Source organism: Macaca nemestrina, chromosome 2, assembly GCF_043159975.1.
Source record: "Macaca nemestrina isolate mMacNem1 chromosome 2, mMacNem.hap1, whole genome shotgun sequence".
In the NCBI taxonomy this organism is placed as follows: Eukaryota; Metazoa; Chordata; class Mammalia; order Primates; family Cercopithecidae; genus Macaca; species Macaca nemestrina.
The window spans coordinates 130819010-130830833 of NC_092126.1; positions in this window are offsets into that span (position 1 = coordinate 130819010).

An 11824-nucleotide genomic window follows, 5' to 3' on the forward strand; every position below is an offset into this window, starting at 1 on the left:
GCTTCCTTCCTGTGAGCTCCAGTGTCCCTGTGAGAAGCTAAAGTACTTTTCACTGTCTAATTCTACTTGCTCATCCAAGAACTGGTAATTCTCTCGAGCAACAAACAGGCGCTCCATAGCAAAGACCCGAAGTCATTAACTTGTGCCCAAGACCTGTCTCCCTACTTCTAAGAATACATTTCAGGGGTCCCAGAGAAAGAAATGATACTTTTAATATTAATACACAAAACAGGAAACAACCCCAGTGTGTATTTTCTGGATAATTCTACCCAAGAGAGTTAATGAGCAATAATGGTTTTAAAGGCTAGAGCAGTTGGGGCAATATTTATTCATCTGTCACAGCCTATGAAATACAAAGGATAAAACAAAAGGCATTACAGGTTGGGGAAAATAAACAAGCAGCCAGTGAGGCTGAGTGGAGCTTTTCAAAGAAGCTGTAAAACGTACTCCGATGCAAAAGAGGAAAATTAAAGATCAAAAGGAAATTATCATATTCAAGCGGTTCTGCAGTACACAGCCTCACCTCTCCTGGACTTTGAGGGGAAAGCCGTCAGTGGTAATAATTAAGGAAGCCTGCACTTGTTTTTTTAATAAATATTTCATGATATGTCATCTGCTTCTGAGAGGAGCCGTAACACGCCACAGTCACTGCATACTTAGCAGTTGTGGAATGACAAAAACTGGGCTAATTATGCTAAGATCATACAAATTTAGAAGCGAAGACAGTGAAAGCTGACAGGCCATGTCAAGGGCTATGAATTTGGGTTATACACAGAACTCCAGGAGTTAGCAGTGTCAGCTCGTTATGTGCCAGGCACCCCTGCAGGTCTTACTCACTGGGGCACCCTTGCGAAGAGTTCTAAAAAACACTTTGTGGCAAGAACAGCACTTCAGAGGCTTTCAGATGTGAGTGGACCAAAACCAGAAGAGCCTGCATCCCGCCTTTCCCAATGGCAGAGAGACCTTAAGACTCAGACTGCAAATAATCCTGCCTGTTTTGACCTCTTTAAGTAAGGAAAATTTCTTAATCTCTTTGAAGTTCTGTTTCATTATTCATTAATTTCCCAAATATATGTTGAGCACCTACTCAGTGTCAGGTACTGGCACTAGGCAGTGGTAGCATAGCTCTGAATCAGACAGGCATGTGTGCCCTGGTGGCGGTTTCATTCTAAAGAAAGACTGATAAGAAACAAGTGAAATATGCAATGATTCATGTTAAGAAGAAAGGTAAATCAGGGATGACGGATCAGAAGTGTTGGAGCTGAGTGATTGGGAATTTTTTGTTGTTGTTGTTGAGACACTCACTGAGAACGTTGTAGATGAGGCTGAAGGAAGTAAGGGAAAGAGCTGAGAGGATATCTGAGAGCTGAGAACCCCAGGCAGAGCGGCAGCAAGCACAAAAGCTCTGTGCTCAGCGTGTCAGAGAAGCAGTCAGGCTGCAAGAAGGCCGGGAGAAGAGTCAAGTAGGGTGAGGTTAATAGGAAATGACGTCAGAGAGGCCATGAAGAGGTGGCAGATCACAAAGTCTTCACAGTTAATTGTAAGGACTTGGATTTTATGCTGATGAGATAAGCAACCATCAGAGGGTGTAGAGCAGAGGGACACTGATATGGCTTGGCTCTGTATCCCCACCCAGATGGCATGTTGAATTGTAATCCCCAGTGTTGGGGGAGGGACCTGGTGGGAGGTGATTGGATCATGGGGTGGTTTCTAATGGCTTAGCACCATCCTCCTAGTGCTCTCTCGAGTGAGTTCTCACGAGACCTGGTTGTTTAAAAGTGTGTAGACTTCCCCTTTCACTCTCTGTCTCTCCCGGCCATGTGAAGATGTGTTTGCCTTTGCCTTCCGCTATGATCGTAAGTTTCTTGTGGCTTCCCCAGCCAGTCTTCCGGTTTTAGTCAGTGTTCTCTAGAGGGACAGAACTAATAGGATAGATGTATAGATGTATATATGAAGGAAAGTTTATCAGCAGAATTGACTTACACAATCACAAGTTGAACTCCCACAATAGGGATTCTGCAAGCTGAGGAGCCAGAAAGCTCGTCCAAGTCCCAAAACCTCAAAAGTAGAGAATCTAATACTGCAGCCTTCAGTCTGTGGCCAAAGGCCAGGGAAATCCTGGCAAACCACTGGTGTAAGTCCAAGAGTCCAAAGGCTGAAGAACTTGGTGTCTGATGTTCAAGGGTAAGAAGCATCCAGCATGGGAGAAAGATGGAGGCCAAAAGACTTAGCCAATCTGTCTTTCCATGTTCTTCTGCCTGCTATTATTCTAGCCATGCTGGCAGCTGATTAGATTGTGGCCACCCAGATGGATTGAAGGTGGGTCTGCCTTTCCCAGCCCACTGACTAAAATGTTAATCTCCTTTGGCAACGCCCTCACAGACAAACCTGGAACAATAATTTGCATCCTTCCATCCACTCAAGTGACTCTCAATATTAACCATCACACTTCCTGTACAGCCTGTTGAACCATGAGCCAATTAAACCTCTTTTCTTTATAAATTACCCAGTTTCAGGTAGTTCTTTATAGCAACGTGAGAACAGACTAATACAAACACACCAACCAACAATATTCCAGCAGCACTACTCTGGCTGTTATGTTGAGAACTGACCACAATGGGGCAAAGTCAGAAGTAGCGAGACCAGTCAGGAGGCTTTCGCAATAATTCAGGTAAGAGACAATGATGGCTTAGACTAGGGAGTAGCAGTAGAAACCCAGATGAGAGGGGTTCAGAGGCAGTACTGGCAGGATTGTTTTCATGAATGTGGAATGTCAGACTAAGCAAGAGTTCAAGAGTGAATCCAAGATTTTTGGCCTGAGCAATTGAAAGAACAGAGTTAACACTTTCAGAGAAGGGTTGCCTTTGTCCATCAGCTGTAACAGAATACCTGAGACTGGGCAATTTGTAAAGGCTATAAATTTATTTCTCATGGTTCTGGAGGCTGGGAAGTTCAAGGTCAAGGGGCCCACATCTGGCAAGGTACTTACAGCATCATCCCAGTCTGGAAGGTCGAAGGGCAAGAGCACATGGCAGGTGGGGAGGAGAGGGAGCCAAACTTATCCTTTTATCAGGCACCCACTCCTCACTGCAGTGATAACACACCCTTTCCTGCAATAATGGTATTAATCCATTCATGAGGGCAGGGCTGTCATGACCTAACACCTCTTAAAGGTGCCACCTCTCCACACTGTTGTTTTGGGGAATAAGTTTCCAACACATTAACTTTGAGAAATACCATAGCAAAGGTGTAACTGGAAAAAAAGCACATTTAGAGGGGGAAGAATATCAAGAGCCTGGCTTAGATCATTCTCATATGCCTGAGAATGTTCAGATATTGAGTGGGCAATTGGGTATGTGGATCCAAAGTTTAAGATGTAGTCTCAGCTCAATGTATTACATTGGAAGTCACCGACATCTAGCTGGTACTTAACGCCATGAGGCCAGACGATATTACCCAAGAAGTGAGTCTAAATGGAAAACAGTAGAGAACAACCAAAAACTGTGTCCCAGGGCATTCTAATACTTCTTCAAAATGGTGAATGATGACATCTGCAAAATGGAAGTAATAATATTGCATCTCATTGAGCTGTGAGGCCTCAAGAATGAATACATGGAAAAAGCACCAAGCTCGTATGTCCTAGCATGTAGTGTAACTATTAGGTAAATTTAAATGAAGCCAAACTACCCTGTTGAAGGTAATAATTCCTATCAACCAGGAGCAGATAATAAGGCCTACAGGGGTTTAGGCGTTTCCTGCTTAATGTCATGGTGCCAAGGAGTTTTAGAGATAAGATTTGAACCTGGGTTTTGTAACTCTAAATCAAGGATTTTGTCTTTGGTTGCCACATGGTTTCCTGTTAATGAACAAGTCACATACCTATCTTCAAGGAGCTTACACTTTAGTAGTGGGAGCGATAAGGCAGTGTATACATTTTAAAAGATTTAAGTGACAGTCTAAAATGTGAGGAGTCTTAGACCCCGTGTCCTATAAGCTCTAGTTGTGGGAACCCTTGGTCTCCTATTCATGTCCAGGCTATGAGATGTGGCCCAGTTGATCCTGCCTTCTTATGAGGTCCTCGTGGTTATTCATGGAGAGACAGTTGTGAAGATTTTCCCTCTCTAATTCTTAGGCCAACTGGAATGCTGGGTCTGGCATTACTCACTGTACCAGCTTGGAATTTAAGAACCATTTTAGGTGACCATCATCAACTTCTACTTAAAGACAGTGCCTGGCCAGTCAGTCCTTCATGGGAAAGCCTTACCCTTTTTTAGCCTTTTTGAACAGTTTCTTTACATGCTGATGGGGGAATGCCTGTGGATGAAAGCTTTTCCTTTTGCTCTAGTGACAGAGTCAGGCTGGCTTTGTGTAAGCAAAGGTGGTAAAAGGAACTCGTGATTAAATGACACATTCCAAGGTCTTAAAGCTTCCTAGATCAGAACTAGAACCACATAGAAATGCCAATTTTGGGTCTGTGGCAGCGTGTCATATGGCAGTTGTCTTTCACATCTTCCTCCTTTCATTATTATAATAATGTGGTAGAGGTTGTGGGGCTTCTATTCATTATCAGTATCCTCATTTTAGAGTAGAGAAAACTGAAGCTCAGAAAGATTCTACATCTGGCTTATGGCACCACAGCTAGGAAATGACGGACCAAAGATTTGAACCCAAACTTTCAGATTCTACATTATCAACTCTCATCATAGGAACATGCTATTGATTACTCTTTGGTGATTTGCTATCATTGCATAGCCAGGTAGTAACCAGACCTTCTGATTCCATGATCCCAGTACGTAGTCTACATACTGCAGTGACATGCCATCTCTCATGATCAAAACAATCTTTAAGAAGTGCTTTTTGACCAGGCATGGTGGCTCATGCCTGTAATCCCAGCACTTTGGGAGGTCAAGGTGGGCAGATCACCTGAGGTCAGGGGTTCTAGACCAGCCTGGCCAAGAGGATGAAACACCATCCCTACTAAAAATACAAAAACTAGCTGTGTGTGGCGGTGGGTGCCTATAATGCCAACTATTCAGGAGGCTGAGGCGGGAGAATCACTTGAATCCAGGAGGGGGAGGTTGCAGTGAGCTCAGATTGCACCATTGCACTCAAGCCTGGGCAACAGAGCGAGACTCTTTCAAAAAAACAGAAGAAAGAAAAGAAGGGCTTTTTATTATTTTTCTAGTAACCTTCCTAGGGTGTGATTTATAATGGACTCACACAATCCTGAAATTTTCTCTACAGCAAGAAACATAATTTTGATGTTCTATTTTAGAAATGCTGGTTTTCAGTGGCCATAGACATTCTCCAACATCCAGAAACACTTATCTACATGATCCCACAGTATCTTTCTCAAAAGGATTGATCGACTCATGGGTTTTCCTTTTCACCAAATTGAATTGGCTGTTGATTTGGCATTATTAAATGCCAGTTAAGTGCCTACACATGTAATGTCTACATCTGTAATCCACCCCAGATAAAAGTTCTCAAATGTCAGTAGTCACCCACATGCTCTTCAAAACCCCAAATCCACACCGGTCCCACACTTTCATGACTGCCTTTTTCACTCCCCACGTAAACATTCATTGTTTTCTAAATGTCCTTGTTATGCCAGCCAAAAATAAGTATCCACTCACAGCAACCCACTCAGAAGAAGTTTTCACTTCAATTCTTTTTCCAAATGTTCAAAGGGGGGATGGATATCACAGAATTTGAGACCCAACAACTGATTTTGATAAGGCCTATTGGATTTATGTTTTTCTCCCATATAATTGGCTAAGAAAGAAATATAAGCATTTCCCTAACTAAAAACCAAGGCAAGATCACTTAGATCATACCAAGTACAGTTTGTTCTATAGACAGAAAACCTGCCTGGGCTCCGTGGAAGTTGATTTTTTTTTTTTGTAGAAATTGATGGAGGATTTGCAATCCCCATATCCTGCTGGTCACTTCTCTAATATGCTTTAAGGACAGGAGAGAAAACCAGCATCCCCTCAATTAGTTCTTTCCTGGTAATATTTTATCACTGTACAAATGGGCCAGAAAGTGACTTTGAGCTGAAAACCTGGAGCCCTACAAAGACACAACAGTACTATTTAATGTCTGCCAATTAACCACCAAGCCTTGGAATCATCCAACTAATGAGACAAAGAAATAGCATGGCACTGAGAATGCTGTTGGACTTGCTGGTGAATATCCTTCCTGCTCATTTGTAGTGGAAAAAGCGGGGGGCAGGCATTAAAATTACCTCTGTAGGTCATTTTATCTGCAAAAAATGTGCATTTGTGGGAGCAAGGAAGAGCAATGTTCCCTCTGCCTGACAAACTCCCATCACACCAGCAAGCCAAGCACTGCTGATGCCCAGTGTCACAGACACTGCAAGCACCTACGATAACTTTTCTTCCCTATTTATTCTGCCTCTTTCCTTCCTTGACTGTATTCTGGGGCAAACATTAGCAGTTAAACTTATCTAGCTATTAAAATACTCATTCTATGTTTTAAGACGATTATTTATGGGATGGAAAAATATTTATAACAAATAATTAGTGAAAACGGGTTTCAAAAAAAGTGGGTAATGCACGATCCCAGTTTTATTGTTGAAAAGAAAGAATGTCTAGAAGAATATCAAAACATTAACATGGATCTAATGAGACATTATGCAACCAGGAGTAATTTTAACATGCTTTTTTTTTGGTTTTAACTAAATCTTTCTCAATTTTACAAAAAAAACATTTGGTACTTAAAAATTACACATTATCAGGCCGTTGCCATCAATTTAACAAACATTGGTTGCCTACATACTGTGGGACCTTGTAGTGCATGCTAAAATAATATGAAAGGAAAGAGGGTTCCTTGTCTTCCATAGATTTACAGTCTAGTTAGTTGGCCAGAAGACAAATAACATAGAGGTAATCTAAATATGATGAAAGATACTTCTAATTTTTAAATAAACATAAACATAGAATACTTTTAGATATACAGAAAAAATTGAGCAGACAGAACAGAGATTTCCTATATACTTCATACCCAGTTTCCTCTATTACCATCTATGTTAATAGAGCACATTTGTCACAATTAATGAACTAATATCAATACATTACTATGAACTAATTCCCATCCTTTATTTAGATCTTCTTAGTTTTTCCTCTAATGCCCTTTTTCTGTTCCAGGATCCCATCCAGGATGCCACATTGCATTTAGTTGTCATATCTTCTTAGGCTCCTCTAGGTTGTGACAATTTCTTAGACTTCTCTTGTGTTTGATAACCTTGCTAAATTTAAGGAGTACTTGTGAGGTATTTTGCAGAGTGTTTCTCAATGGGTGATATGGTTTGGCTCTGTGTCCCCACCCAAATCTCATCTCAAATTGTAATCCCCATATATGGAGAAAGGGACCTGATGGGAGGTGATTGGATCGTGGGGACAGTTTCCCCCATACTGTTATGCGATAGTGAGTTCTCATGACAGCCGATGGTTTTGTAAGTGGTGGTTTTGCCTGCTCTCTTTTTCTCCTGCTGCCTTGTGAAGAAGGCGCCCTGCTTTCCTTTCACCTTTCACCAAGATTGTAAGTTTCCTGAGGCCTCCCCAGCTATACAGCGCTCTGAGTCAATTAAACCTCTTTATTAATTAATCAGTCTCAGGGAAGTTCTTTATAGCAGTGTGAAAACAGACTAATACTATTCGGAATTTGTCTGATATTTGTCTCATGATTAGATTGGAGTTACTGTTTTTTTAAGAGGAAGATTACATAGATAATTTTTCACCATATGATAGGCCACTTTCACCATATCATATCAAGGATGCATGTTTTCAACATGTCTTAATCATTGTTGTTGTTAACCTTTGTCACCTGGCTGGGTGAGTTATTGTTTGTTAGTTTTCTCCAATGTAAAGTTACTATTTTCCCCCTATCCATACTGTAAATGCTCTTTGGAAGGAAGTCACTATGCATAGCTCACACTTAAGAAGTGAGGAGTGGTACTGCACCTTTTTAAGGGCACAGCATGCATACAAATTATTTGGAATTCTTCTCAGGGGAGGTTTTGCTTCTCTACATGTATTTGTCTATTCAATTATTTATATATACTAGTATGGACTCATGGATGTTTATTTTATACTGTGAGTCATAATCCAATACTACTTTATTTACTTTGTTGCTGAAATTTTCTCAGCTTTGGCCACTGGGAGCTTTTTCACTGCCCCTGTGACATGCCCCCAGTGTTGTGGTGTGTGTGTGTGGGAGGTGGGGGGTATGTGTGTGTTTTAGCACTTCCTTATTTTTTGGTAATACAACATGCTCCAGGCTTATCTTGTGTATTTTCTGCCTTAGTTCTAAAGTCAGCCATTTTTCCAAGGATCCCTGGTTCCCTTTGCTGGAGAATCATATTAGAAACCAAGACTTGGGCCCTAGGTGTGCTCACTGTTACTAAGGTATCATTGTTTTTAGGCTGTCTCAACAAACAAAGTAAGGCGATATATACAGATCTACTAACTCAGCTATAAACATATAAGTATTTCTACATGTAACTCTCTATATCTATACTAGGCTAAACATACATTCATACTGCTGCTGCTGAGTCTAATTGATTACCACATGGATCATTCTAGACCCTTCCCCTTGTTTATTTGTAACCTCCCACTCTAATAGTAAGAAACCAACAAAATCATCAGAACCTCTGGAAATATGGTCAACATCTCAACATGTTTCAAAGCTCCCATTTATTCTAATATGCTGTCAGAATTGAGAGCCAATGAACTTGTCAGATTATTCCAGTCCTCATTCCTACTTCTCCCATTCCTAGGTCTTGTCCTCAAGAAGTGTTTGAAAATATCTGTTGCTTGAATGAAGTTGAGGCTGAGGTTTGAGGTCATGTGGACATGCTATGGACATGGAAAGGAAGGAAGGGAAGAATTTGAGGGTTAGGAGCAGAAGATACTGCTAGAAAAAGAAGAGACAATCAAAAAAGTTGGACAAAAGAAGAGAAGTGAAGCCACTGTCTTCATGTGCATGAACTAAATGCATATAAAGGCCTTTGCTCAACATTTTTCCATCTACACAGAAGCAAGAGGAGAAAACGCAGGCTAAAATTCCAGCAAGTGTGCTTAGCTATAAAGAATAATTTCTTCACTGTAAAGATGTAAAAATAGAGAACAGTCTGTGAAACACTAGCCCCTGTGAATCTATTAAAAACTCCTGCAGACATTGAGACTGAATTAGGTCAGCCGAAAAATGCAGTTTAGAAAGGGAGTTAAAACTGTTAAGAGAATGTTTTTCAGTCTTTCTTCTTCCAGAAAGCACTTAATACCCTACTGGATCAAGACCCCCATTCTGGTTTGAATGTGTCTTCAAAGTTCACTTTTTGGAAGCTTAATCCCCAATGCAACAGTGTTGGGAGGTGGGGCCTAATAAGAGGGGATTAGGTCATGAGGGCCCCGCCTTCAAGAATGGATTATGTTGTTATCTTAGGAGTGGGTTATTTATTAAGAGAGTGGGTTCTTGATAAAAGGATGTGTTTGCCTCTCCCTTTCTCTTATGCCCCCTCAAACTCTCTTGCCCATCTATATCCTCCATGGGATGATGCAGCAAGAAGGCCTTTTCTAACAGGCCTCTCAACCTTTGACCTCCCAGCCTCTAGAACTGTAAGAAACAAATCTCTGTTCTTTGTAAATTACCCAGTCTGTGGTATTCTGTTATAGCAACACAGCACAGACTAAGCCTTCTCCCATCCCAGCAACATGGTTATTTACTTACAGGTAAGATGGGCGGGTGACATCAAATCCCTACCGAGCTTTACCTCTTTCTCTCCCACTCATCTACACATGCCTACGAGCCTCACTGTGTCCCCTTATTCTCCCAGGAGAATGCAGTGCACTGCCTAGCGCGAGATGGGCTCAGTTGGACATCTGTCTCAAATGCAGCATCTTACGTCACTCTTTCCCTTTCCTCTGCAGCCATACTGATCTTCTTTCACTTCTCCAAATATGTGCTCTTTCTCACCATGAGATCTTTGCACAAGCAGGTTCTTGCTCCTCCTTTATCTAGTTAACTTCTTCCCAGCTGTTCAATCTCAGCCCAAACATTACTTCCTCAGAGAAGCCCTCCCTGACTACATTGACTAAGTCAGTCTCCTTTGTCTTATGGCTTCACAGAACCATGTCCCTATCCTGCAGAGCCTATACATATACAATTGCTAGTTTTAGTCTTTGATTAGTATCTGTCTCTCCTTCCAGATTGTAAGCTCCTCTACCAAACTATAAAGGCATTGTTCTGGTTATTTATTGCTGCCTAACAAATCCCCATAAAATGCAATGGCTTAAAACAACCACCACCACCTTAATTTTGCACATGAATCTGCAGTTTGGGCAGGAGTTGGTGGGGACAGCTCATCTCTGCTCCATGTGTCTTCAGCTCCACTGGAGCTGGAGGTTGCACTCTGAGATGACTCCTGCACAAGGCTGGTAGGGAGTTTTGACTATCATTTCATCTGCACGTGGTGGCCTCTCCACTGGATTTCAAGAGTAAGCATCCCAAGAAAAGGAAAGTAGAGGTTGCAAGTTTCCTAAGGCTTGAGACTAGAAATTGACACATTTTTGCCATATTCTACTGGTCACCAGTCAAAAACTCAGATTCAGAGAGAGGAGACACAGAGCCCCCCTTTCCCTCAATGCAAGGAGTGTAAAAAAATTGGGGGCCATATTTTAAAAATACACAAGCATGATTTTTGTCTAGGCTTCTGTCTCATTCTCTCCTGAACATTTGGCACAAAGTCTGGAACAGAAGAGATACCAAGCTGAATGAGGAAATACATGAGTGGTGCTCTTTGTGTACCAGAGAATCTGTGGTTGGCCAGGGTAATTTTGAACTGACCCAAGCTTTGTGAGTATCTGAACTTTGTCTACAAGCCAGCCTGTTACACCAAACCAATACCTGGGAACCTCACTTAGGAGGAGGCCAGTTTATTCAAGTGCACTCCTCGATTCCTGACTCTTTTTTCTATAGTTGTGAGGGAAGATGGCAAACAAGTCATTCTCACAATTAGCAAAAATGGCAATTACAGACACTTGCCTGAAAACACAGTGTACTTTAAATTAGTTACACATGACTAATGCAAGTAATACCCACCCACAGTTGACATTCAACACCACCCACAGCAGAGCTTGCAGCCGCTAATCTAAAACCACTGGGGAAATTAGGCTTGCATAAAGCTAGCCTGGGAAGAATCTACTCAGTTATGAATCCTGAAAGCAGCTTCATTCATTCATTCATTCCAACCCAGCTTTCTCCTCCACTCATTGGCCTGATTATAATGGAAAACCCTCACTGAGCTCCTACTATGCATCAGGCACCATCTTAAACGCTTTGCTAACATTGACTCAATTCATCCTCACAACAACCCATGAGCTTGTTTCTTTTTTTATCGTCTCTCTGGTGGCAGATAGACACGAAGATGACCCCATGATGCCCACCTCCTGGTATTCGTGCCTTCATGTGATCCTCTCCCCTTTAGTGTAGGCAGAATCTGTGACAAAGGGAATGGGGTATGTTTGTTCGCATTGTGCTTTTCCTATGCTGAAGTCTCTCTCTTTCTGTCTCCATAGTCAGCTTTGAAGAAAAAGTTAGCTGCTATGAGTCCCACAGCCAAAAAAAAAAATGAAATTTGCCAACAACCTGAGTGAGTTGGAAGTGGGCTCTCCCCAGCTGAGCCTCCAGATGAGAAACAAACCATGGTTCACACCTTGACAGCAGCCTTGTAGGGGACCCAGCTAGGCACCAGACTCCTGGCCCATAGAAACTGTGAGATCATAAATGTGGTTGCTCTAAGCTA